Genomic DNA, 6,000 nt, shown 5'->3' with positions numbered 1-6,000 from the left:
GTTAATTTTGTTTAAAAACCAATACTTGAATTTCTTATTGAAATAAGATTACGAGTCCAATTTTGAAAGTTCCCACAGGGCGTTCAATTATTTTACCCCGACCCTGATGCATATAGTACATTTTAATCAAAAATATATACTCTCTATTTACATCATATATACCCTATATTAGAGACATCACAGGTATTAGTCGAAACCATGTAATAATTTGATAATGTGTAGATTATTTATTAAGAAATATATTGAATAAAATATTATGAATGGAAAAATCATGACAGTTTTTTCACTTTTTTTCATGTAAATATTCATACTAACTTTTATAAGACATTGTCAAAATAAAAATAATTCATCACAACTTAAAAGTTAACTAAATGAGCTCGTAATTTGAATTTCCCGATTTTTCTTTATAATACGATTCCCACCATCGACTAGGCTATGAAAAATTCTGTTATTCCCTAACAAGACAACAAGAATTACAGAAGGGGGGGGGGTTGAATGTAATTCTGGCTTCTTTTTGAGATTTATGAAAAATGGTTCTAATATATATAAGTGTTTGATTTGCAAGGTGCGGAATGACAGAATTATGGAAATCAAAACACAAGTAATAAAAACACAAGTCTTTAAAACTTTCTGGTGGATTTGAATGTATCCACCATATATATATATATATATATATATCGAGAGAGAACCCTGTGTAGCTCAAATAAGCTCACAGCTGCTTACAAGTATGAACAACTAAAACTTGCAGAGAAATGCTACAGGATACAACTTACAAATGTTTCTGTGAAAATGTATTTTCTTAGTCTTGTTAGTTGTTGTTCTATTTGCTGCACTTGGTTTATATCACCAAGTTTACATAGCAAAAGACAAGATAATAAAACAAAACTATCAAGTCTAACTCTATGCTGCTTCATTACTCTATTCCAACATCTTTGAAAATCTTCGTAGCTTGCATGAAAATGGTAATGCTCCTTTGTTCTCATTTTCCTGCTTAACAGGCTGCCACATTCCATTTGCTAACACCCAACGCATGTGACTGTGTTGTCACTGTCAACAGATATTTGAATTGATCATCCGTCGGGTACATGCTTGTTATCCGTCGGGTAGCCTTGTTGATCATCCGCCGGGTAGCTTTGTTGATCATCCGTCGGGTAGCCATTTATCACTTAACTCCATTTCATTTGTGCAGAATTACAAGACGTCTTATATTTACATTTAATCAACCTATTCTGCACATCTACTAGTAGTCTACATGGCTCATAAGCTACTACAGAATCTATATAAAGATGTTTGCAGAAATGTGTTACATGACTTATTGTTACATAAGCTACTCACCCAATGGATATCAATTAGTCATCCGTCGGGACTATAAAGATTTATCCATCGGGACTATAATTGATTATCCGTTGGGTGCCACATAATTCACTAAGTTAAATCTACTAAGGTGTTTTGTTTGACTTATCATCAAGTACACAACATATTCCTAACAAACCCCCAATTTATGTCTACTGGAATTGTAGCCATAAATTAAGAGAAACTTGATGATAACAAAACATCCTAAAGATACACATTGAAAAATAGTAGATAAAACTAATAAGTGCTACAAATTTGCTGAAAATTGAACAATGCAAAGTACACAAAGAAATTGCTCATAATTGTTATTAAGGTGCTCCTCTAGTCTGAGCAGTTATATTTATCTCAGGAATTTAGCTCAGGAATTGGTAAACTATCCCAGTCTACTGGCTCATCCTTGGAACAATTGGTTCACCATGGATATTTCTTGTTGGATCAAACACTATGAATTCTTCAAATACCACTGAGGGTTTTGATGTCTGAGTTGTAGTTGTAGGCTTTTTGGGAAACTGATCTTCCAATTCCTCTTCATCAAAGTTCACTTTCCTCTTGGAATGAAGTTTGTATCTAAATCTTCTTTTCTGCTGTAATTCTTCTTGCATTTTTAGATCATTAGGTTCAGTGATTACAATTGGTTGTACATGAGGTTCTGTTGAGGTTTTTACAGCTTGAAGCTTGGCCAAGATAGCAGCTTGTTCTTTCTTTTGCTTTTGCTTCTGCTTCTTAGCATCCAAAGCAGCTTGCTTCTTCTCTAGCCTGATTCTTTCGTTCTCTTCCTTCTTAGCTTCCACAAACAGTGGATGTCCAACCACCACATAAATCTCCTTACCATTTCTGTAAATTTGGGAAATTCTTCTTTTCAATGCTGAATAAGCTGGATCCTTGTAGAATGCAATATATCTTGACAACAGTTTCTTTTGATTTGGATTTGGTGTCTCAAATACTGTATCCATAGGATTCTTGTCTGAAACCTTATGATAGTTCCATTTGGCCTTCATGATGAGATCTTTCTTTGGAGACTTGACACTGGAAGTTTGACCCCTTTCCAGATAGTTCTTACTGATATCATTCACAGAGATTTCCATGACTTTAGAGTGATGATTGAAAACTTTGTCTGGCTTCTGTGTTGGGACAAAAATCTTCTGGATGTTCTCATTGATTTTCTTTCAATTGATTGGACTCAATTGCTTCTTCTCAGCTGTTCTCAAATTGGCTGCTGCTTCTTTGATTAAATCTATGCTATTTTTAGCAGGTGGCTTTATGAAAATAATTGTTGGCATAATTGCTTTACTTACTTGAACATTGAGCACTTTTTGCTCCCCCTCACTTCTTGATTCCCCTTGACTGAATAAGACAATTGAGCTTTCTTTCTACCCCTTAGAAGAGGTTTTTTTCTCCCCCTTTTTGTTATCAGCAAGTTGAGTAGAAGAGGATGTTTGTGCTGCCACTAGCCTTTGAAGCAAGTCTGTTTGTTGTACATGGTGTAGATGAATTGCTGTTAGAAAGGCTTCCATTGCTGTCATTCTTTTCTCTAAGGAATCCACCTTGGTTGCAAGATCAATGTTCTTCCTTAATTGTCTTTTGATATCAAGTATTGTAGCTTCTGGAAGTTTAGAATCCAACCTTGCAGAAATGTCCCTTTTTATTTGATCAATTTCACCTTTGATAGTAGTGACATCCTGAGTATGTTGAAAACCTTGGATTTGTTGTAATTGCAGAGAAGCAAGGTGTGCTTGGAGGAGCTTCTTGGTGCTGGCATTTGTTGTGGTTTGAAGAGTAGAATGTGTCTGATTTATAAGTTGAATCAAGGTTGTCTTGAAATAGTGTTCATCACCTGCTTTGAAAATGCCCAAGATGGCATACCAGATCTGGAACTAGGGCCTACTCCCCCCCTATGTCCAATGGCTCTTCTTCACTTTCTGCATCCTCACCGCCAAAGAATTCTTCCGAACCACCAGTCTCATAGTCAATATCACAAGCTGTAGAGGGAAGAGCTGTGATTGCATCCTTTGTTCTTTGCATAGACTGTATGGTGTGCACCAAATTTAGCATCCTTTCTGCATTGTCATTGCCCTGTCCTGCTAGAAGTTGATATGCTGGAACAGGGTGAGTAAATGTCTCAGCGTCCAACGAGGTAGAATCTATAACATCTTGACTTTGCTGAAATAGTCCCTCCCTGTTTGCATCCTGGACATTCATTAACTCACTTGCAAAAACATCCACCCTTATATCTCTAGTACCCGCATTTCTCTCATTATCTCTCTTTTTTTTGCATCAAAGTCTCACCTTGGCTCCCCACCCTCACACCCTCACCTTCACCATCTAAGGTGGGACTCCTCTCACTCACTTTTACCAGTCTTGAAGAAATGGACTGCATTGGTTCACTCTTTTTCTCTCCTTTTTCCTGGGAGCAACCCAGACTCTCACTCAATTCACTCCCTTCCCTCAATCCTAGGAGTGATTGTACTACTACTAAGTCTTTTGTACTTGTAATAATTGAAGAAATTTGAGATTATGCAGAGACACCCGATGGATGAGAAATATTCATCGGGTTAGTAGTTTTACTATCCGACGGATGACTGCTGTTAAGCTTATCCGTCGGGATACAATCACTACTCAACGGATGATGAATATCCATCGGGATAGAAGAAATAAATGAGTTTGGAATGGAGACTATTGTAGACTCTGTGCAGATTGATGAAAATTTTGGCACATATGTCTCAACAGTCTCAGAAAGAAAAGGCAAGTGAGCCAATAAATCATCTAAAAGATGATGCTCACTTGTTTGGATTTTTGGCTTCTCTAAGAGAGTTAAAGATGGAGAATTTGGAAGTGATGTGTTTATCATGTCAATATCCAATGAGTGTGTGGGAGAATTTGGTGTATCAGGTGCTTCAATTGTAAGAGATTTTGGTTGTGACTCCACATTTATTGGAGCCACATCAACCTGACTTTGAGAATGTGCAGTGACCGTGTCTTTAGAACCAGTTTGCACAGTGTGTGAACCCTGTGCATCCCCAAGGGTTTTTGATCCTTTCTTTCTGGCATAAGTTTGTGGTGAGCTAGTGTCCCTACTCCTCTTGGCCTGTGCTCCTGGTCGGGAGCTTGTTTCAATGGTAACATCCTTTTGGGAGGATGAAACCAGTAAATAGCTAATATCCTTGTTAACAACCACAGTTTGCTGGGAAACAGTGGTGTGGCTAGGTTTGGGTACACTCTTCTCACCATCCTTATCCTTAGGGCTTCTTAGATTTTCACCCTATTCCTCACCTTTCTTACCCACCTTCACACTCCCCTCTTTAGGTTTGGTGGATTTTACAACTGATCTCTTTTTAAAGAAAACAGAGGGGGCTTTCTTAGCTTTGGATTTAGAAACTTTTATTGGTTTGGTAGTTTGGGTAGGTAAATGTTGGGTCATTGACACAGTTGCCATAACTGTACTAGAAAGCAAAGAAATTTGTGAGGTTGGAAGAGTGGAGACAGAAGAAATTACCTCACTTACCTGAGGTCCCTCAATTACTGGAAAGTAGAATAAGGGAACCTCCTTGTGATGGTTTGCTCTGTTTAAATCTGCAATTATCCTTCTTACTTGAACCCAACAATTCAGCTTGTTGATTGGGTTCTCAATTACAATTTCCTCAACAAGATAGTTAGCAAGCATCATGAAAAATCTAGCATAATAGACACTTCTACCTCTCTTATTGACCTCTCCTAACTTAAAGCCTAACTCAAACAAAACTAAATCACTGAAATTAAAGTACTTATTAGTAACTAGCATGTAAAGCATGTTAAGCATATAAATGTTTATAGAATCAAAGTTACTAACTTTACCAGAAAATACCATAGTCACTACATCACACAGGTAACTCCATTCCTTCCTAAGACCCAACCTCCTAATTTCACTTAATTTAGAAATAGTGAGTGCATAACCCATGGAATTAAGCATATTAACAATGTCAGTGTCTGTGTGTGGAGCAGTTACAGTATTATCAGAAATCTTGAAGCATGCTTTGATAACATCACTATTTATGCAAAACTGCTTACCTTTCAAAGTAAATATGATGGTTTTGTCTGTCAAGTTGTATACTGCAATTGTCCATATCTCTTCAACAACCTCACAGTAAATGGTGGGTGATTCCAGCATGACATAGTTTAGTTTGCAGTTCTTCACAAAATCCATCATTTTGTAATAGTCACCAGACTGTTGAATCTCCTTGTTCACCAAAGCTAAGAAGTTGTTTTTCTCATAGATATAACCAGTTTGAGACATGATTTTCACTACAGGTGCCATTGTTAGAGATTTGGGATTTGCAGAGGGAGAGTTTGGTTTTGAGAAGAAAGAAATTAGAGCAATTGAATCTTGAGAATGATAAAAGAAATGAATAAAAGTGAATTTGCTTTTATACTATCTCAGAAATATACTGACAAAAATAATAAAGTAAAATAAAGTAACCAATAAAAATTGCCCAAAATAGCCGTTTAAAAAATAAACTGTAAAAATTCCGTCACTTATCCGTCGTGTCATGCTTACAAGCTGTAAGTATACCTGATAATGGAGTAGTTGAGCAACAGGCTAACAATTCCTTTGACATCAAGAGGTAAGGAAATCTTTCTTCCTTGATTAATAATGTTTGCTTTAAATCATAA

Source organism: Apium graveolens, chromosome 8 (genome assembly GCF_009905375.1).
Source record: "Apium graveolens cultivar Ventura chromosome 8, ASM990537v1, whole genome shotgun sequence".
In the NCBI taxonomy this organism is placed as follows: domain Eukaryota; kingdom Viridiplantae; phylum Streptophyta; class Magnoliopsida; order Apiales; family Apiaceae; genus Apium; species Apium graveolens.
Note: the sequence above shows the minus strand (reverse complement) of the source record.